Source organism: Schistocerca serialis, chromosome 1 (assembly GCF_023864345.2).
Source record: "Schistocerca serialis cubense isolate TAMUIC-IGC-003099 chromosome 1, iqSchSeri2.2, whole genome shotgun sequence".
Classification (NCBI taxonomy): Eukaryota; Metazoa; Arthropoda; class Insecta; order Orthoptera; family Acrididae; genus Schistocerca; species Schistocerca serialis.
The window spans coordinates 1,151,601,985-1,151,626,304 of NC_064638.1; positions in this window are offsets into that span (position 1 = coordinate 1,151,601,985).

Genomic DNA, 24,320 nt, shown 5'->3' on the forward strand with positions numbered 1-24,320 from the left:
GTGACAGAAGAAACAGGAATCGGCAGAGAAGAGTTAGAGAATCCAATATTAGAACCAGAATTTAAAAGAGCTTTAGACGACTTAAGATCAAATTAGGGAGAAGGGATAGATAATATTCCATCGGAATTTCCAAAATCAATGGGGGAAGTGGCAACAAAACGACTAGTCACGTTAGTGTGTAGAATGTATGAGACCTGGCAGAATACCATCAGACTTTCGGAGAAACATCATTCCTACAATTCCGAAGACGGTAAGAGTCGATGAATGCGATAATTATCGCACAATCACCTTAACAGCTCACGCATCCAGACTACTGATGAGAATAATGTACAGAAGAAAGGAAAAGAAAACTGAGGTCTTTTAGATGACAATCAGTTGGCTTTAGGAAAGGTTAAGCAACCAGAGTGACATTTCTGACGTTGTACTTGATAATAGAAGGAAGACTGAAGAAAAATCAATGCACGTTCTAGGATCTGTCGAACTGAAAAAGAAGCAAAGTGGAAACTGGTGCAAGACATGTGAAATTATAAGAAAAATTGGAGTAAGCTATGTGAAAAGATGGATAATATATAAAATGTAGATAACAAAAGAAGGAATAAGAAGACTGGAAGACTAAGAATGAAGTGCTCGGATTAAAAAGGGTGTGAAACAGGGACGTAGTCTTCCGCCCCAACTGTTCAAACTGTACATTGAAGAGGCAATAACGGACGTAAAAGAAAGGTTCAAGAATGAAATTAAAATTGAAGGTGTAAGGATATCAATGATAAGATTCATTGAAGACATTGCTGTCCTTACAGGAAGTCAAGAGCAACTGCATGATCTGCTGAACGGAACGAACAGTCGAATGAGTATAGAATATGGACTGAGAGTAAATAGAAGAAAGACAAAAGTAATGAGAAGTAACAGAAATAAGAACAGTGAGAAACTTAAGATTAGAATTGGGGATCACGAAGTTAAGGGATTCTGCTACTAGAAAGCAAACATGAAAAGAGAACATAAAAAGTAGAATAGCACCGGCAAAAAGGCATTCTTGTCAAAGAGAAATCTACTAGTGTGGAACATAGAAGTTAATTAGAGGAAGGCATTCCTGAACATGTACGTTTGGAGCACAGAATTTTATGGTAGTGAAACATGGACTGTGGGAAAAGAGGGAAAGAAAAGAATAGCAGAATTTGGCATGTGGTGCTCCAGACGAATGCTGAAAATTAGGTGGACCGATGAGGTAAGGAATGAGGAGGCTCTACGCAGAATCAGAGAGGAAAGGAATATCTGGAAAACATTGACAGGATGGTAGGACATCTGTTAAAGACATCAGGGAGTAACTTCCACGGTACTAGAGGGAGCTGTAGAGGATAAAAAGTGTAGAGGAGGCCAGAGACTGGAACACATCTACTAAATAACTGAGGATGTAGGTTGCAAGTGCCACTCTGAGATGAAAAGATTGGCACAAGAGATGAATTCGTGACGGACCACATAAACCAGTCAGAAAACTGATGATTTACAAATTTAAATCGGCACACAGGATACAACCCTATACAGCTAGAGCCACGACGCAAAAATCTGACATTCGGACAGGATTATTTCGTAATGGGGGCGCTCTGTTCTTGACGAAGTAAGCGAAGTGGCGTAGGAATTGAGGTGTCTGAATTCCTATGTAGGTGAGAAATGCAGCAGACTTAACGCTCAAGTTCGTTAGCATTACTCCAACACAAGTCGGCCGCGATTTATCGCTAGCTTCTCGTTACAAATAAAGAGGATTCGTGATTTCCTTTCAGAGAGGTCTCATTTCGCAGTAACTGAAGGAAAGCCATCCGGTGATTTCTGGCCTTCCCCATGGTAGTATTATAGGCCCTCTGCTGTTCCTTCTCTATGTAAAGGATTTACGAGATTATCTGAGCAGCCGTGGTAGATTTTTTGCAGTTTATCCTGTCGTTTATCGATCAGTAAACTCATCAGAAGATCAAAACAAATTGCAAAACGATTTAGGAAAGATATCTGTATGGTGAGAAGATTGGCAGTTAGCCCACAAAAATGAAAAGTGTGAGGTCATCCATATGAGTGCTAAAGTGATTCCGGTTAAATGATCAATAACTAAAATATAAAGGCCGTAAATTAAATTAAATACCTAGGAATTACAATTACGAACAACTTAAATTGGAAATAATCCACAGATAATGTTGTGGGGAAAGCAAAGCAAAGAGTTGTATTACTGGCAAACACTTAGAAGATGCAATAGATCTACTAAAGACTGCCTGCACTACGCTTGTCTGTTCTCTTTTGGAGTACTGCTGCGCGGTCTGGCATACTTACCAGATAGGATTGACGGAGTACATCGGGAATGTTCAAAGAAGAGCAGCACGTTCTGTATTATCGAGAAATACGGGCGAGTTTGTCACTGACATGATACAGGATTTGGGATGGACATTATTCAAATGAAGCTGTTTTTCTTTGCGGAGGAATATTCTCACGAAATTTTAATCATCAACGTTCTCCTCCTATTGCGAAAATATTTTGTTGACGCCGAGCTACATGGGGATAAACTATCGTCATAAGAAAACAAGCGGAGTCGGAGCTCGTACGGAAAGATATTGGTGTTTATATTTTGCGCGTGCTGTTCGACAGTGGAAGCACTCCGTCTTCAGGCCACAAGTGGCCCATCGGGACTATCCGACCGCCGTGTCATCCTCAATGAGGATGCGGATAGGAGGGGAATGTGGTCAGCACACCGCTCTCCCGGTCGTTATGATGGTTTTCCTTGACCGGAATCGCTACTATTCGGTCGAGTAGCTCCTCAATTGTTATCACGAGGATGAGTGCACCACGAAAAATGGCAACAGTGCATGGCGGCCCGGATGGTCACCCATCCAAGTGCCGGCCACGCCCGACAGCGCTTAACTTCAGTTATCTAACTGCAACCATTGTACCCATTGCGGCAAGGCCGTTGCTCGAGAGTGGAATAACAGAGAGTTATTTTGAACGTGGTTCGATGAACCCTCGGCCAGGTACTTAAGTTTGAGTTGCAGGGTATCCATGTAGATGTATTTAAAGGCAGAACATTAACTACTGCGGACTAACATAACCTTACACTATGGTTATTACCAACTGGAGACACTTACGTTAATAATAATTATGCATTTCACTAACGGCTACATGTCTGCAGTGGCATATGCGAAGCTTTTAAAGAATTTTACTAAAGACAGCGTAACGAAGGTAATGCCATTAAAAAATGATCAATGAATTGTGAAATCTGTTAAAGACATCAGCCGCTTCATGAAATCTGCTATATAGTGTTTTACAGGGCAAAAAGCATGATTCCGGATGAACCGATTTTATCACGAACAATCTCTAAAGTAACAGCCAAATGCAAATTTGCCCGAGCGGAAATTTAGTTTATAGGACACACTCTTACATCTGAAGGAATTTTACTGAGTACCGAAAAACTAAAATCAATCACGGATTGTAAAAGGCCAACAAACAGAAGCAATTAAAATCGTACATCGGATTATGTGGGTTTTATTGAAAATTCTTGGGGGATGGGGGAATGAATAACTCAAATTCACGTAAATAATTAAAGAAAACGCATCTTGGAAATGGATCGAGGAACGTGAAAAGAGTTTCAGAACGTAAAGGATAAACTGTGTGCGAGCAAGTTGCTCTATTATCCCGACATGACACTTGCGTTCTGTTTGTGGGCGGACAGTTCAGATTATGGGAAAAACAAATCGACGGAAGATAGAACACCGGAGTCCGGCTTTCGCCAGCCGCATACTCAACAAACACGAACGCGGGTACAGCATATCAGAGAAGGAGCTGCTTGCAATCGTGGATGGATTCAAAAAGTTCCGTATGTATTTGGAAGGTAGAGAGGTAACAGTGCTATCGGACCATAAGGCCCTTAGCTTTCTGCAAGACTGTAGGATACTAAACGACCGTTTCATGCACTAGCCAATGTTCCTGCAGCAGTTTAGTTACCAGATACGCTACATTAAAGGGACCGAAAATTGTATTGCCGATGCTCTGTCGCGGCTACCCGTTGGAGAGGAAGAAAATGAAGGGGAGGAGACAAAGAATGAATTTCAGTTGCTGTACATGTAAGGAGTCCCGGGAGAAAAGGAAATTCATGCGGTCTGCAGGGAGAAGCGGGGAGCGCAAAATGATGACCCTGAAGTGAAGAACATCAAAATCAGCTTTGACAGCAAGGGCTACGAAAAAATAGCCCGCTATTTCAAGATCCACAAGGGTGTGCTGTTTCGCAGAAAAGAAGATGAATCACTGGAGACCGTGCTTCCCAGACAAATATGTGGAACAGCTAATGGATTACGTCCATGTAAGTCACGGTCATTACGGGGCCCAAATGTGCACGGAACTTATAGAGCAATACATCCACATTAATAACCTCACCACACGGGTACGTACACAGCTGGCTGCTTTTTATCGAAGTCAGCGAGTAAAATATTGCACTACAACTCAAAAAGGGGAAATGCAAAGTATAATACCGACCAAGGTAGGAGAGTTACTGGCAGTTGACAATTTTGTCCCACTGCCCACAGGACGTGGCGGTATAAAGTACGTATTTGTTGTTGTGGACCTCTTTTCAAAATTTACTAAGCCTTATCCGATACGGGAAGCTAACAGCAAGACGCCGATAGCCAAGTTAGAAAAGGCTTCATTTAAAAACGTAATCAAACGAGAAAGTCTGTTATCTGACAACGCATCTCTGCTTACATCGAACGATGGGAACAAATTTATGAACGACAGGGTATAAAACACATTAAAATATCCGTGTATCACCCGGCGGGTAACCCTTACGAGCGGTATACGCGAGAGGTTGGACGACTGTGTCAGACTTAACGCGAGTGATAAGACACTCAAAGTGTGTGGAACACGTACGTTCATTTGAGGACGTTCTAAACAACGTGAAAAGTAACACAACTGGATATTCGCCCTTGGAGGTGATGACGGGACTCAAACCGAAATTTCTACTAACGGAAACTGTGGATTTCCCGTAGCGCCAAGCTGATCGGCCGCTGAGAGGGAGCAGTCGGCAAATTCCCGTATGGAGAAGTTAGCAGCGGAAAGGCAGAAACCGCATGATGGCCGGTACAAACCAATTAAATACAAAATAGGAGACAAGGTCCTAGTAAATACGAAGTAAAAGTCCTGCGAAGTGGGTGGAGAAATAAAAGAATTGTTTGAGCTGTACTATGGACCATTTGTAATGGTAGGATGTCCGCGCCCTAATGCTTACCGACTGAAATATCCTGTTTCAAGAAAACTTCCAGGATTAAGAAATGTGACAGAATTGAGACTGTACTTTGAGAAGGGGAAGTAGGTTAAGAAATAAGAGTATCTGTGTTTGCATTATAAGATTATTTGGAGGGGTAATTTTCAATGTTTTATTTCAGGATTTATTGTACCTACCTTGTCTGTTGTTTCGTCGCATAAGGGTTTTTTTTTTTTTTTTTTTTTTTTTTTTTTTTTTTTTTTTTTTTTTTACAAACAAGGTCCGTGCAGCCATAAAGAGATAATTTAGACGCACATTTAGGTGCGAGGAGCTCGGAGAAATTGATTATTTGGTGAACGGTATCAACTCGACAATCAGTGCACAGTATGCGTATAAATTAGGTTTTGGGGGTATACAAGGGATTTATTTATGTGTATGGATGTGTTTGATTTTATGTTTGTTGTAATTTCCAAATTATAACTTAAGAACACGCAAATTTGGATGCATAGAGGTCGGAGAAATTTAGAAAATGAAAATTAATGATGCTTACCTAGGAAGACAGATGGATGTTTATCTACTTATCTAAGAATATTTTGGGAGAATAATTTATTGTTGTACGGAGTAACGCGCTGTGTACGCAGCTTCACTGCACGGAATTAACCGAGGGTTGAGATTTGTTCACATTTGTTGTTAGTTTTGTGTCTAAGGGAGTTATTTGAATTAAAAGGAAATATTGATTTGTCCATGAAGTCGATTGGGAATCTGTCACGACATGCATTTCTCTAGAGGGGCTTGAATAACGTGTCAGAATCATTGAAGTATTTAGAGGCATCTTGCAAACGCTGTAAATCAATTGTTTACTGTGTAGTTTAGATCTGTTTGTATCGATTCCAACGGGGGAAGTGTTCAGTGCATATCCTGGGTGGTTTCGGAAAATATTTGTTCTCTGGTATCTACACCCGATTCTATTTTCTACAGATTTACTCCCGCAAAACGATGGCGATGAAATGCAGAGCCATACAGAATTTCGGCGGGGTTCTCGGCTCCGAATCTGTGGAGCGCCGCAGGGGACTTCGTTGTGACGAAAAGGTTCTGCGGAAGTGAGCGCAGTGGAGCTGACATTTCTGTGGCATTTCAGTTGACAGTCGATTTTGATAAATGTATAGTTTATTCTATACAAGTTTCTTTAAATTTAAAGCAATTCTGCATCATCACCACTACAAGTAATTGCACTATTGATCTGGCACTTAGGATATTTATGTTATTGTATTATGAATTTGTGATTTGTAAATTTGGATGCTACTTCATAAAATATATGGCTCGCCCATATGTTATGAAGTAGAGGTGTGTGAGTTAACGAGCATTTCGCTCTCATTTAAGTATATGGCCGAAAGAGACAGCCTTCCAGGAATTGTGAAACGAATCCTGTCGTCCAGGTACATGTGGCACAAAGAGCGCAGATTGGCCACTAGATGGGGACATCCACGGGCGTCTGTTGTACTGAATGAGGTCAGGCGTAAGCGCTGTGATGTACGAGTGAGACAGACGGGAACCTAAGATGGGCCATAAAGGAAAACATTTATGAAAACTATTTAATTCTGTAGTAATTCATGGAATGAAGCTACAGTAATTTTAATCTGCCACCTTCCACAAATTTTCGTGGTGATCCCAATAAAACATGAATATTGATCACACCTGTAATAGTTTAGGATTTAATGTTACTGTGAAATGAACAGGTTTTGTAACGAAGATCTGAATGCTAAAATCTGAACACTTTGGTCGATCTTAACGATCGACATTTCATATAGAAGTCCATCATTAAAATGACAAATGCTGTAAATATGAACACTCTAACTTTATTTGTTTAAAAGATGTAGTAAATTTAAATTATCAGTATTTTCAGTTAAGTATCAGATCATCATTTCCTCCACACAAAACACATTGAACGATGACAGCATGACACCTTATTCAATCATTGGGTAATAGAATATTTGTTGTAAACTTTAGTGCATAATAGTTTGTTTTGTTCTTTATTTATTTATCAGAAAACACATTGGTGCGACGCTACTGGCCGTGACATTCAAAGTTAAGAAGGAATTTCTATTGCTTTTCTGTAAAAGAATTTAACGTTTATTGTGTATCGGATATTATTGTTACTTTATGTAGAACGTGAAAGTGGTCAAGCTTTCATTATTTAAATATGTTAAAATGTAAAATAATGTAGAATAAGCTGTAGCCAATCAGATGGACGGCTTCAGGAAAGGAAACTGCCCTAGTCAGGAGAGCGACGATATTTGGCGCGCGGGAAACGCAGCCGGGGATGCGCAGAGGGACAGTGCCGGTGCAGACGCGAAAGCGGACGGCTCGGCTGGAGACACCAAAGTGAACAGTTCTGGTCTAGACACCAAAGGGTACAGTTTGGACTGAGACGTGAAAGCAGACAGTCGGTATTTGGGTAGCTAGGAAGTGAAACGACTTAGAAAATTCCTCGTTGTGTGGTATCGCGGTACCGTCTCTGAGCGGTGAGCAGCCGCAAACTTTTCGCGCATATAACGATGTTGAGTATTGAACTTGTATTTCGCGATGAGACTGTAAATGATCGAACTGTGTCAAATGGATATGCGCTCGAGTGTGACAGTAACTCTAAATACGAGAACTTTCGCTATTAGTTTGCTTTCTGAATAAAAATTATTCTAACCAAATCGCAACTGTGTGGCCTACATCATTCATGGTTCATTAATTTAGTTTCCGATATTATTATTACTGTTTTTATATGTTATATTAACTTTGTATGTTTCATGCAATTTCGAAAAATTGCCATCACCCAGACAATTTAACCAAAGGGTCACAAGCGTCTAATTCAGGGCGTGTAAAGTGACACGTGCGGTTCAACCCCTAGACGAGTTTGAGCCAAGTCATTTTGACGAAGAGGAACCGCATGCGAACCCGAACATCTTTGGGATGTTGGCTCAAAAACTGTAGAAAATAGCGGGAACTACTTTGTTGTCTCAAGTGCACATTCTTTCAGTGGTCCCAGAATCAGCCGCTAAAGAGGAAACAAGAAAAAAAACAGTAAAGAAAAGAAAACATCTTGTGTTGCTCTAGGCACAGTATTCTTTCCTACTTCTTGTTCTTTTTCTTTCTCATAAACAGAAATACGAAGCTTGTGCTTATTCCCTTCATTACCACTGATTTAATCATTTAATGAATGTATAGTTTGTCACTTCCGTAGTAGGGCTTGTAAGTACGTCGCCAATCCCTGCCACCTATATACACTCTGTACTGTGGATCAGCTGGCTTCCAGAAGAATGATACACGGGGTGTAAAAAAAAAAATATATATATACGGCACAAATTTTCAGACATATTCCTCACACTTAGAAGAAAAAATTATATTCATGGACATGGGTCTGGAAACGCTTTATGTTATAACTCATTGTCTCCAACTTGTTAATCATGGGAAATACACAAGAACAGAACGCACCACCATAGCACATACCACGCTTCCTCGCAGGAGATGTTCAGTAAGACAAGTGTGGACATTGGTAAATGCATCAGCCCGCCGTCATAGTGAATCTGGGGTGAGCTGATGTATCCCAGGAGTATTGCGTATGGTTTCGCAGCCTTCCATAAAACGGGCACCGAGACTCTGAACAACTTGTGATGGTGTTCCATGCCCCCACAAATAAAAGTTCAGTGCGTTTAGGTCTGGAGAGCGTGGAGACCAGGCAGTTGGTACATCTCTACCTATCCATCTGTCAACGAATCTGTTACTTAGAAGCCGACGGACCATAACACTAAAATGAGGTGCTCCAGCGTGTATGAAGTACATGTATTGTCGAACAGCTAAAGGCACATCTGCTAGCAGATCAGGTAGAACATTCTCTGCGAAATTGTGATAACTTTGTCCATCGAGCACAGGTGGAAGAAAGTCAAGCTCTATCAAACAGTCACCAACAATGCCGGTCCAAACACTGACATAAAATCTTTGTTGATGAGTTGGTTCAACATTTACGTGAGGAATGACGTGTGCTCATACACGCCGACTCTTAAAATTTACAATCTGACATCGCTGAAACTCGTTGGAGAAAATGAGTTGTAACATGGAAACAAAGCGTTTCCAGACCAATGTTCCTACAAGATAATTTCTTCGTATAAGTGCGAGGAATGCGTCCTGCAATTTGTGCCATACATTTTTGTTACGCCCTGTACATAGACTTCTGTCATCAAACAGTACCAGGTGTAGAAGTATGAAACTGGAATTTCCCTGTAGATGGTGCTGGCCGCCAGTGTAGAGCCCGTGAGACCGCGTCTGCAGTGCCATCTGCTTCCTGTAACGGCTGACGACGAATGTCAACACAACGTAACACAAGTTCCATACATCGGTATCTGTTTCAAACACATAAAGATGTCGAGTTTTGTTTATTGGATGAAGATGATACTCAAATTCAACAGGAACTCGCGGAAAAATTGAACGTGACGCAGAAAGCCATTTCTCTTCGGTTGAAAGCAATGGGAAAGGCGCAGAAAGTGGGAAAATGTGTTCCGCATGAACTGAATGAAAGACAGCAAGCAAGTCAAAGAACCACTTGTGAAATGCTGCTCGCCAGATACAAAAGACAGTTGTTTCTCCATCGAATAGTGACAGGTGGTGAAAACTGGATATATTTTGGGAATCTTAAGCGTCATAAATCATGGATGAATCCAGGTAAACCGGCGGCATCCACTGCAAGACAAAATCGCTTTGGAAAGAAGACAATGCTCTGTGTTTGGTGGGATCAGAAGGGTGTCATTTATTATGAGCTGCTAAAGCCTGGTGATCCCACCAAACACTGATGGCTACCAGGACAAATGATCGATTTAAATCGAGCATTACGTGAAAAATGACCGTAATATGGAAAAAGGCAACACAAAGACGTATTGCTCCATGATAACGCCCCATCACACACAGCAAAACGGGCAAGTGAAACGATTGTGGCTTTCAGTTGGTAAATATTTGGCTCCGTCCGAATATCATCACTGGGACACACTGTCGCTGAACATCGCTTCAGTTCGTATGAAAATGTACAAAAACGGCCCGTTGATTGGTTCGCTTTTTTGGCGTGGCATTCATAACCTGCGGGAGAGGTAGGAGAAATGTATAAATAACAATGGAGATTGTTTTGAATAAAATATTGTTTATCAGTTTCAAACAAAAGACGTGTATTTATTGCCACGAAATTCCGTTTCCTCTCTATCGAACACGCAACTCAAGTCAACAACAGAAGCAGACAAGATGGTGCCAAAGCGAACTTCCTTTGATAGTTCGTTAAAAGATTGACAAGCAGCGCAGTTCGAGAAAACAATAGCGAATGCGAACCGATCTCGGCTGAAAGCAGTTCGTTGCTGCTCGCTTACCGCTTACACCAGAAAGAATTCTCCTTCGCTCACGCTCATTGGATCGCGTTCGCACCATTGCAAACCAGATTTAGGACATCGTAACGAAAGTGTTACTCTGAAGTACTCCACCGGGCCAGCTCACCGCCAACACCGTTTCGTTGGCAGCACCGCAACGTCAGCAGCGGAAGAGCCATATATTGCGAGCGCAGGCCACTAATATTTCACAATGCGATGCGGGATTAACGTATTAATCTCAACTGGCGGCGGCGTATTACCTGATCACGCGCGAAACATCGCATTACGCGCCTAATTAGCACTCATAACGCCGCGCCGCGCCGCCAGGCAGCGCTGGCGTCAGCTAACAGTCTTGCCAACGCTGCGATATTTCACGCGGACGGCTTCGCGTTGCGCAAATGAGGTAATCCACGCGCGCGGCGCGCAGCGCGAATGGGGCGTTACTGGCGACGCAGTGCGCCGATTTATAGGAGAGCTTATGAAAATGTACGCGCGTCCGACGGCGCTCTCCAGCGTTGCAGGCGGCAGAAAAACAGTAACTTTGGGCAGGGTCCCGTCCACGGTATCGGCGACGCAAAAACGTCCTCTCACTACTTCACACTGCGTGTGTCGGCGTAATGTGAGCGTTGCCCGCAGTACATGTGCCACACAGGCGCGTGAATGTATCATTAGTATATCTCAACTGAAGTGCAGCTCCAGCTAAAGCATCCTGGGCACTCACGTTCCACATACACCAAGATAGGTTTATACCTTCGACAAAAAATAGTGCTTTTTCCATTAACAATTTTATATGACAATGCAGTCCTCACTGAGCTGACGGTATCTTTAAAACATCGGCTGCACAGAAGTACAGGCCAACACTATTTCGAGCACAAACATATGACTTTTCCAGAGGAAAAAATAGTACAGATACAGAAATAAAATTACTCGTATGAAACATGGCTCGCTTTAGTCGTACACATCTTGATAAAAAATGGATGCAGGTGGATAGTCAAATTACAATGAGCACGTATTAAGCAAAAGACAAGAAACTTACAGGGTGTTTCAAAAATGACCGATATATTTGAAACGGCAATAAAAAATAAACGAGCAGCGATAGAAATACACCGTTTGTTGCAATATGCTTGGGACAACAGTACATTTTCAGGCAGACAAACTTTCGAAATTACAGTAGTTACAGTTTTCAACAACAGATGGCGCTGCAAGTGATGTGAAAGATATAGAAGACAACGCAGTCTGTGGGTGCGCCATTCTGTACGTCGTCTTTCTGCTGTAAGCGTGTGCTGTTCACAACGTGCAAGTGTGCTGTAGACAACATGGTTTATTCCTTAGAACAGAGGATTTTTCTGGAGTTGGAATTCCACCGCCTAGAACACAGTGTTGTTGCAACAAGACGAAGTTTTCAACGGAGGTTTAATGTAACCAAAGGACCGAAAAGCGATACAATAAAGGATCTGTTTGAAAAATTTCAACGGACTGGGAACGTGACGGATGAACGTGCTGGAAAGGTAGGGCAACCGTGTACGGCAACCACAGAGGGCAATGCGCAGCTAGTGCAGCAGGTGATCCAACAGCAGCCTCGGGTTTCTGTTCGCCGTGTTGCAGCTGCGGTCCAAATGACGCCAACGTCCACGTATCGTCTCATGCGCCAGAGTTTACACCTCTATCCATACAAAATTAAAACGCGGCAACCCCTCAGCGCCGCTACCAATGCTGCACAAGAGACATTCGCTAACGATATAGTGCACAGGATTGATGACGGCGATATGCATGTGGGCAGCATTTGGTTTACTGACGAAGCTTATTTTTACCTGGACGGCTTCGTCAATAAACAGAACTGGCGCATATGGGGAACCGAAAAGCCCCATGTTGCAGTCCCATCGTCCCTGCATCCTCAAAAAGTTCTGGTCTGGGCCGCCATTTCTTCCAAAGGAATCATTGGCCCATTTTTCAGATCCGAAACGATTACTGCATCACGCTATCTGGACATTCTTCGTGAATTTGTGGCGGTACAAACTGCCTTAGACGACACTGCGAACATCTCGCGGTTTATGCAAGATGGTGCCCGGCCACATCGCACGGCCGACGTCTTTAATTTCCTGAATGAATATTTCGATGATCGTGTGATTGCTTTGGGCTATCCGAAACATACAGGAGGCGGCGTGGATTGGCCTCCCTATTAGCCAGACATGAACCCCTGTGACTTCTTTCTGTGGGGACACTTGAAAGACCAGGTGTACCGCCAGAATCCAGAAACAATTGAACAGCTGAAGCAGTACATCTCATCTGCATGTGAAGCCATTCCGCCAGACACGTTGTCAAAGGTTTCGGGTAATTTCATTCAGAGACTACGCCATATTATTGCTACGCATGGTGGATATGTGGAAAATATCGTACTATAGAGTTTCCCAGACCGCAGCGCCATCTGTTGTTGAAAATTGTAACCACTGTAATTTCGAAAGTTTGTCTGCCTGAAAATGTACTGTTGTCCCAAGCATATTGCAACAAACGGTGTATTTCTATCGCTGCTCGTTTAGTTTTTATTGCCGTTTCAAATATACCTGTCATTTTTTAAACACCCTGTATCTATAACGCACTTTATGATCATAAGTTTGCAGACGAAACTTTGTCTCGAAACCTGGCAGAAAATACAATGAACTTCCCGTCGTATGTAAAGTAACCTCGCGGCAAGACATAATCAATGCCTTCTCTGCGCGACAGCAATGGAAATGCTATCGACGACAATGCTGCCAAAACAAAATTACTATACACAGCCTTCCGAAATTCCTTCACTAGTGAAGACGAAGTAAAGATTCCAGAATCCAAATCTTGAACAGCTACCAACAGGAGTATCTTACAAGTAGATATCCTCGGAGTATTGAAGCACTTAATATAAGCAAGTCTTCCAGTTCAGACTGTATACCAATTAGATTCCTTTCAGAATATGCTGATACAATAGGTCCATACTTAAAAATCATGTACAACCGCTCGCTCGACGGAAGATCCGTACCCAGGACTGGAAAGTTGCACAAATAACACCAATAATCAAGAAGGGCAGTAGGAGTAATCCACAAAATTACAGGCCCATATCATTAACGTCGGCATGCAGCAGTATTTTGGAGCATATATCGTATTCGAACATTATGAGTTACCTCGAAGAGAAAGGTCTATTGACACACAGTCAACATGGATTTAGAAAACATCGTTCTTCTGTAAAGTTTGGAAGGTAGGAGACGAGGTACTGGCAGAAGTAAAGCTGTGAGGACGGGGCGTGAGTCGTGCTTGGATAGCTCAGATGGTAGAGCACGTACCCTCGAAAGGCAAATATCCCGAATTCGAGTCTCGGTCCGACACATAGATTTAATCTGCCAGGAAGTTTCTGAACTGAGGTGACTGAAATGCTAATCATGTCTGCAGAACATATTGATGTATTTGTCCTATGGATATCAACGTCCTTCAGACGTTCTGTTTTTCCTGAACATGACTTTTTTATAACAGGATACGAATCCGACTTACAAGCATCCGGAGTGTATTATGTACTCACTATTTTAACGAAATACTATTGACAACGCAATGAAACAAGAATTTTTGTAATGACACGATGGGTATACACCGATAACAGTTGTCTTTCTGTCAAAGATTGTGTCAAGATGTAGCAAACGCCGCGTTCTAGAGCACGTTTCAAAGTTCTGCAAATCAGGCAAAACAATTCGGGATCACGGTGGCGAATCTGATCGCAGCAAACATAAGTACCAGAACCACCGGTGGCCAGAAAATTGTGCAAGAAGAGGCAGGAAGTTCTGTTGGGCGGGAGAAGAATGGTCACGTTCCAGCCATTACTAGAGACAGAAATACCCAGAGCTCACTGTGATGGAGACGACAATACTCAGACTTGTACAGTTCAACATGAAGTGACCAGACCCGCCATCCACCAAATAGAGGTGTAAATGTGAGCACAGAATAACCACCATGTAAAAAACTGTTCCCTACAGGTTCCGGTCATTCAGTCGACAGTGAACTCCGCTCGCGATTAAGAGGTTGTGATCCGCTCGGAAACAGGGAGAGACACTGAAGAGTGCGAATGTGGTAATATCGTTTCATAAGAGCAGCTATTAGATGAAATTTTTCGTACTGGTTCCGTATTAAATAACACCGATACTGAAAAGCAGATTACAGCTGGCTTAACTGCGCACAAATTCAATGAAGCATCGTTATCCCCTTCACAGTAAAAGCTTCAACACTGAGTCCAGCTATATTTCGTGCTCTGTCAGCTTTGGTGGTAGTTACGAAACGTAACAAGAGCATTCGCGAACATGGCGAAATCGAGTCGACAGTGCTTGTCAGGGAAATGCGTCTCTTCCGAGCTGAAACACCGAAAGGCAAAACACCACCGGCTTCAATGCATCAGTCATTTTTTATCACGAGTGCAGAGAAACCGGTCATTTAAAATTGCCACCTCCATTAGCGAGCGCAAAATGATATTTCATATCGAGCCGTCCTTTTAAAAGTGCTTGATGGGTGGAGCTCGTTTTTATGCAACTAATTGGTGGATACCGTATTGGATTTTTTTTTTCCTCGTTCAGTTCCCGCTGATTGCAGCAACTGTGAATTGCATCATTTGCCGCATTATCGCGATAAATTTCGGAATTACAGTCTCTCTCTAATGTGTTTCTGAAATTTCTGCGTTTCACATACGAATATTTCGCTTTTTAATTCGTCGTGCGATCGGTTATATTCGCTATACACATTCTAGTGACTGGAAACCTCTTCAGTGACGTTTCAGTTCCGGCAGGAAGGTTTCGAAATTTAGAGCTCAGATTAGATTAAAAGTACTGCATCTGAATAGTAATTGCTATAAAAATCCAGTGATCCTCACGATGGTCCGTAGTAGGCTGTAATACAATGTTTATTTAAGCGTGTGATAACTAATTTCGACTAAGCGTCATTGTCAGACACATTTGTAATATCTGTATTTCATCTCATCTTAAAATCAATCTTTATTACAAGTAAAAAGCAGTGTGGCGGTTTTGCGTATCATCAACATGGACAAATGCAAAGAATATGGATCATATGATACTCTATGGTATTCTGCGGTTTGAATTCACTCTGATATTTAGCAGTTGCATTGATTTGATTTTTTAAATGATACTGACAATATTATACACATGTATAATGCATTATCCACACTACAACTTCTCCCGGATAATTATTTTGTTCAAATTGCACAAGAATTCCACCTGACATACTGTAATAATGTAGACTGTAAGTTGCATTCATATCACTAAAATTACAGATCGTACATCAGAGCTTTTTTGTCTTCGATGGATTTAATTATTCTTAGCAAATTGATCATGAAAAGGATCCACAGAATACCATCCGCACACAACACTGACGTATGCTACCAGAAATATTTTTCTCCGTGATTCGTGCGTGGTTTAATTTTGGCCTCATACATCAGCAATGAAATCTCGTTCAACAATAAATACCATCAGCACTGTTCTTAGAAAATGCAGTCTGACTCGATTATTTTTTTTTTTTATGAATAGAGTTCAGTACCACCGGTGCACATTTATTTCTTACACATCGGAATGCCGTTTGCAGTTTCAAGTAATTTAAATTTGCCGCTGAGATAAAAGTTAAGATGGCGGCCAACAAAAGATAGAGGATTTCTTTTTAAATTAAGATTTTCCTTTGCTCAATAAATAATTAATCATTTAAATTGCTGCCACCAATAAAATGATTAATACTGTTTTGCAAAATAGTTTAACACACACCCTTGATATTTCGACCAGAAGTACAGAGGAACTTGCTATATAATCGCAACAAACAATGGCTGCACTTCTTGCAGGTATGATAAAACAATTAATACAAAATTATAATTAAAAGAGGAAGTGATTTTTCAATAATTAATCATAAATAGTTTTAACGCATTTGGCTCTTTGTTTTTTTACCAGCAAATGAGCATAAAAGTACAATAATTTTACGTTAAATGTTTTTCATTCAACAGACCTCAAATCGATTCGCGTCTTGCGTCGGCGACGTACATCAGAAGAAGACGACAAAAGGGTACAAAAGAAAAGAAATGAATGACATAGATTAACAAAGAATGTGAAACGAATATTGTCTCTGTTTTACGTAATTATCACCTTTTTAAGAAATAATTACATAATTGAATGAATATTATTGAGTTACGTAATTTGCCACACGTTCATATTCCACACCTAATAAAAAAATATATATATCGTGCATGTTACAGTAGCCATTTCCGTTATTTTACGAAAGGATTCACACTACAGTGACAGCTTTCAAGGTCGCATTCTGAACTCTGCTCTATGTACAACAACATCTTGTTGTACATAGAGCCGACTGCTTGTGCGAGACGATGACGCTTAGTCGAAATTAGCTAATAGCTCGAGTAAATAAACATCGTATTAGAGCCTACTACGGCCCGTGGTTACGTTAAGTATCTGGAGGCTGCGGATCACGACAATAACAAAATCTGAAGGATCATCATCATCAATAACGATTATCTGTAACTAGCAAATATTTTAGAAGACTGCTGTACAAATGAAAGTCGAAGATTACTACACTGTTTTTAAGTGCTTTCTATTCGTGTGACAATTAACACATTTCTTCTTTAATCTAGATTTTACACACTGAAGCAAAGCTCGTTTCAGTAATAAATCGAAGCAGAGGAGTTATTACAGAAATAATCGACGATGGTGTTCTACCAAAGCAGAAGCAGCAGCACTCAGTCTTCAGGCCACAAGTGAGCTATAGGGACCATCCGACCGCCGTGTCATCCTCAGTGGAGGATGCGAATAGGAGCTGCGCGTGGTCAGCACACCGTTCTCCCGGTCGTTACGATGATTTTCTGTGACCGGAGCCACTACTAGTCGGTCGAGTAGCTCCTCATTTGGCATCACGAGGCTGAGTGCACCCCGAAAAACGACAACAGCACATGGCAGCCATACGGTCATCCATCCAAGTGCTGACCACGCCCAACAGCGTTTAAATTTCGTGATCTGACGGGAACCGGTGTATCCAATGTGCCAAGGTCGTTGCCTCGTTCTATCAAAGAAGGTACATGAAAAGTTGTCCCCTTGGAACATAGAAGGAAGATTTAGGTTTAACGTCACGTCGACATAGAAACGGCGCAACGAAGGGCTCTAGGTGTAAAATATGGGGATAGAAACACGTAAATTTACGATTATGGTGCCGTCCTGGCGCACTGATGTTGATGCTGGAGTATTTTGATGAAATGATGACGTCAATACTGCGACGTCGTGCTGAAAGGTAATGCGAAATTTTTACGTGAATTCCCTTAAAGCTTTTAAAATAAAACTAACGTTATTAGCATTCTACACGTTTATTCTTAATGTCTAAGAATTTATTTTTCAACATAGTCACCCTGGCGATGAACATACACTACTGGCCATAAAAATTGCTACACCACACAGATGACGTACTACAGACGCGAAATTTAACAGACAGGAAGAAGATGCTGTGATATGCAAATGATTAGCTTTTCAGAGCATTCACACAAGGTTGACGCCGGTGGCGACATCTACCACGGGACGACATGAGGAAAGTTTCCGACCGATTTCTCATACACAAACAGCAGCTGACCGGTGTTGCCTGGTGAAATGTTCTTCTCATGCCTCGTGTAAGGAGGAGAAATGCGTTTCCGACTTTGATAAAGGTCGGATTGCAGCCTATCGCGATTGAGGTTTATCGTATCGCAACATTGCTGCTCGCGTTGGTCGAGATCCTATGACTGTTAGCAGAATATGGAATCGGTGGGTTCAGGAGGGTAATACGGAAAGCCATGCTGGATCCCAACGGCCTCGTATCACTAGCAGTTGAGATGACAGGCATCTTATCCGCATGGCTGTAACGGATCGTGCAGCCACGTCTCGATCCCTGAATCAACAGATGGGGACGTTTGCAAGACAACAACCATCAGCACGAACATTTCGACGACGTTTGCAGCAGAACGGACTGTCAGCTCGGAGACCGTGGCTGTGGTTACCCTTGACGCTGCATCACAGACAGGAGCGCCTGCGATGGTGTGCTCAACGACGAACCTGGGTGCACGAATGGCAAAACGTCATTTTTTCGGATGAATCCAGGTTCTGTTTACAGCATCATGATGGTCGCCTCCGTGTTTGGCAACATCGCGGTGAACGCACATTGGAAGCGTGTATTCGTCATCGCCATACTGGAGTATAACCCGGAGTGTTGGTATGGGGTTCCATTGGTTACACGTCTCGGTCACCTCTTGTTCGCATTGACGGCACTTTGAACAATGGACGTTACATTTCAGATGTGTTACGATCCGTGGCTCTACCCGTCATTCGAACCCTGCGAAACCCTACATTTCAGCAGGATAATGCATGACCTCATGTTGCAGGTCCTGTACGGGCCTTTCTGGATACAGAAAATGTTCGACTGCTGCCCTGGCCAGCACATTCTCCAGATCTCTCACCAATTGAAAACGTCTGGTCAATGGTGGCCGAGCAACTGGCTCGTCACAATACGCCAGTCACTATTCTTGATGAACTGTGGTATCGTGTTGAAGCTGCATGGGCAGCTATACCTGTACACGCCATCCAAGATATGTTTGACTCAATGCCCAGGCGTATCAAGGCCGTTATTAGGGCCAGAGGTGGTTGTTCTGGGTACTGATTTCTCAGGATCTATGGATCCAAATTGCGTGAAAATGTAATCACATGTCAGTTCTAGTATAATATATTTATCCAATGAATACCCGTTTATCATCTGCATTTCTTCTTGGTGTAGCAATTTTAATGGCCAGTAGTGTATTTCTCTCAACGAGAGAGTAATTTATTGATATCGTCACTGTAGAATGTTTAACTTTGGTGACGGAGCACAACCTCATCTCGGCGTGCACCGCTTCATCATTGTCAAAGTTCTCGAAGGTGTTCTTTAAGATTTGGAAACAGATGAAAATCCAATGGGGCGAAGTTGGAATTGTATGGTGAATGACCGTTGACAGGGAACCTCAGGTGTCGGATTGTTGCAGAAGTCCCAGTGCTCATATAATTTATTTTTATTTTTATTTTTTTTATTTTTTTTTTTATTTTTTCAGAGTCCACACTCAAAGATTCTCTAATACTATCTTCGCGGGGATTGCGCGCTAAAGAGTTTGTTGCTGTCCAGCTGCGCTTCACTTCACTTCAAGTACTTTTTGAATCACATTTACATTTACCGTATTTACATACATTACTGAGCTTCTCAGAATAAAATCAGGCAAAAATTAGTTAAAGATAAGAAAGCAGTGAGGCACACATAACATTACAATGTGTTACCCGAAGGCGATGGTATGTTCCAGCACGATAACCGTCCGCGATATGTAGCCAGAGTTGTACTACAGCCGTTCCAGGAGCTTGATATTGAACTGGACACAATATCTCGTTGGCTACCAAATCCACCTCAAGTGAACCCAGTGGAACGCATCTGCGATGGCACTGACAGACGGCTCATTGTCAACAAACCAACGGCCCATCTGGTGCGAACCGCCGAAAGCCTACCGAGGATTTGTCGAATCGCTACTACATTGCGCTGCAACGGTGGAACGCAACGCTGTGAAGCCCGGGCTCATAATGATTTGACTTACCAATCTGTGTTGCATGAGTTGGACAAAAATACGGAAACACAGCGAGAAATCCAAGCTTGAACATAAATGCAGATGCTAGCCAAGCCTGCAGGTTGCAGCGTTGTACACTCTGAGAGAGAGAGAAAAAAATGACCCACCATGAAGGAGGTATCCGAATGGGATAAAAATCGGTGGGTGTGATGTACATGTACAAACAAACGATTACAATTTCAGAAACATTCTACGATTTATGCGAGAGAAAGAGATTCACAAATTGAGCAAGACAACAATGCGTTGGTCCACATCTCACCCTCACACAATCAGCCATTTAGGTTGGCATTGATTGATAGTGTTGTTACATGTCCTCCTGAGGGATATAGTGCCGAATTCTGTTCAATTAATGCGTTAGAGCGCCAAAATCCCTAGAAGGTTGGAAAGCCCTGCCCATAATGTTCTAAACATCCTCAATTGAGGATAGTAGATGACGTTACCGCTGTATCAAACGAACCATTCGAATCCATTCTTTTTCTGCGGTGGTTTCTTTATATTTTCACTTTATCTCTAAAAAACGTTTACTATCGTCTGAAATCAGATTTGTGACTGTTGCCAATTACCGCCAAATAAACTTACTTTTGGCAGTACACAAATTAGTAAAACTTCGTTGTAGAAATTATATGTATGACTAAGAAATCATTAATTCCTTGCAAAACATGTTTGTATTTTGAATATTTTCTACAGAAACAATATTATGAGAAGAAAAGTTGCTATTCACCATATAGCGGAGATGCTGAGTCGAAGAAAGGCACAACAAAAAGACTCTCAAAATTATAGCTATCGGCCCTTAAAGCCTTCGTCAACAACAGACAGATATACGCACACGCATAAACACACACACACACACACACACACACACACACACACACACACACACACACGCAAGCACAACTCACACACACGACTGCAGTCTCAGGCAACTGAGACAGCAGTCGTGTGTGTGACTTGCGTTTGCGCGCGCGCGAGTGTGTGTGTGTGTGTGTGTGTGTGTGCGTACATCTGTCTATTTTTGACGATGGCCTTATCGGCCGAAAGCTATAATTCTGCGAGTCTCTTTGTTGTGCCTATCTGCGACTCAGCATCTCCGCTATATAGTGAATGGAAACTTTCTTTCTCGTAATATTGTTACATTCCATTCTGGATCTTCCATTGTTTGATTTCAACAGAAAGTTTATCGTAGTCTGACTACATTGATACCCACGAAACTACTTCTACTATCGAAATGTAACATCTTTGTTAACTTTGTTTTTTTTGGAAAGAGTTGGAAATGTGGAATCTGTGAGAATGGTTCGTTGAGAACAGACGTGGGGAGTCAAGTCATGGACTTCTCTCTATAATATGCACACGTAAAGATTCGATAACATATGGTACATGTTTATATTCAAGTGTGTTTTAATTTTGATTAAAAAAATTCAAATGGCTCAAAGCACTATGGGACTTAACATCAGAGGTCATCAGTCCCCTAGACTTAGAACTACTTAAACCTAACTAACCTAAGGACAACACACACATCCATGCCCAAGGCAGGATTCGAACCTGCGACCGTAGCAGCAGCGCGGTTCCACACTGAAGCGCCTACAACCGCTCGGTCACATCGGCCGGCTTAATTTTAATTATGATGAAATATAGAGAAGTGGTTCTCAAACAGAAGTATATAATTTAAGAGTCAATCCAGTTGCATTTTTCGAAAGTTAACTGAACTGGATTATTAAGTTAATAGTTTCATGAATGCACTATAAAGAATCATTGCTATCAGGGAAGATATTACGTTCGTAAAACGCATCAAGACCTTGGGCTCTTCATAAAACATAACTTCTTTAGTTTTACAGGACAGCGAGCTGAGTCACTGTCTTCGACATGAAGAATTCAAGATGAGAATAATTTTCTAACCGCTCTTTATTGCCACAGTCAACATAGGCGGTGCTATTTATAATCATTGTTCCCAATATTAATTGCAAACGTTTATACGCCTGTTACTTCAGATAGAAACGTCATAAAATCTATATAAACGTACAGATTCGTTTCAACACCTGCAAGGCCGTAATTTACGAGCGTTGTGTGACCTCTGCGTAATATAGCTGGTGCCACATAGCTACCATACTCGTTTGACTCCTATTAACAGCCAGTGTCCTGGAAGAAGGCTCACACACGTTGGGACGCCCGACATATTACGGAAAAGCCTAATTCCTTGGGATATTGCAAATGACAAGTGAAAATCGGTGTAGCCATTAAAATAGTTAATGTGAGCATTTGACTTAAATAAACTTTATTTTGTATAAAGGAAAGTCCTTTTTGCCAGTAACCTGGCAAGTAGAGATGAATTCTCACTGTTACTCTGTTTCTCTACAAATTTTCCAACTCTTTTATGTAGATGGCCACCGGTATCCATTTGGAAACTGGCAAGAAGCAACTTAGTGACAAAAACAATTTGGCTCAGTTAAGAAAGTGTGCTTGGTTATAAGGGATGGTGTACTTTGCAACACTTTCCTGAGTTTTGCCTCTAGCCAACGCTGTGACAGAAATGTCCTTATTCCATTTTGAAATGATAGCATTCGCATTGTGTGTGATGCAGTCTCTTTCCAAAATTACAAAAAATACTCCGGAAAAGTAAGATTTTTTTATCAAACGCGAAAAATTTATTCCAAGATGCAACATGGCCCTCTAGCTAGGAACAGGTGGAGGAGGAGATTAGTGTATAACGTCCCGTCGACAACGAGGTCATTAGTGACGGAGCGCATGCTCGAGTGAGGGAAGGATGGGGAAGGAAATCGGCCGTGCCCTTTCAAAGGAACCATCCAGGCATTTGCCTGAAGCGATTTAGGGAAATCACGGAAAACCTAAATCAGGATTGCCGGAGACGGGATTGAACCGTCGTCCTCCCGAATGCGAGTCCAGTGTGCTAACCGCTGCGCCACCTCGCTCGGTAGGAACAGGTATTCTTATCAAATATAAAGGTGTTGTAATCGAGAAAATCGTGTCGATACTGTATTTAATAGTAAGTAATGAGTACGCGAAATCAAATTATGAAAAAGTATTGTCGAAAACCAGTTAATAATTAAAAACTTTTTGAAGCAGAACACAAATTTCCGTTTTCGAGACAGGGAAAATCGTTAAGACATTAAAGCAACTTTCATGTTCCATGGTGGAAACAACCTTCCATTTCAATGTACAAAATGGTGCACAACTGGCGAACTACGGCTTAAATGTAACTGAAGAATTCCAGAATGATATCTTCATTCTGCAGCGGAGTGTGCACTGATATGAAACTTCCTGGCAGATTAAAACTGTGTGTCGGGCCGAGACTCGAACTCGGGACCTTTGCCTTTCGCGGGCAAGTGCTCTACCAATTGAGCTACCCAAGCACGACTCACGGCCCGTCCTCACAGCTTTTCTTCTGCCAGTACCTCGTCTCCTACCTTCCAAGCTTTACAGAAGCTCTCCTGCGAACCTGAAAAATTAATAATATCCTTCAAACAGCTTTTATATATTATACAGCACTTAAACATACAGAACTTGTAATATTTATAAACATTGCACAAAACATGCCTTATGTCACACAACACCAAAAGAGTACGAAATGTTGGAAACAAATTAGGGTGGTCTATAGTGTGCTCTCGTTTATGAGAATCTAAAATCAGTCACTAGATTACAACACCGACCAGAAAATACAAGGCCTATTCGGAAATTAAGACGCGATAGATCGGGAGATGGAAATGACAGTGAAAAACAGATCAAATTTTGCACAGATGTGTTTGGCAGTGTCTAGTATTCCTGTCGATCGTGTCAGGTCACTCTTCTCAGTTCTGAGTGAACAGTGACGACGTGAAGGCCTAGCACAATAGCGTCTCCCGCCAAGTATGGTTTCCCCCGCGATGTTTCGCCTGATTTCCTGCAATCCCACATAACGTACTTGACACATCTCGGCCACACACTGCAGGAGTAATGAGAACGTCCCTTCAGCGTTTTCGATGGCAAGTGTTTCAACACTCCCCATACAGCCCAGACTTCGCTCCCTCTGATGTTCATCTCT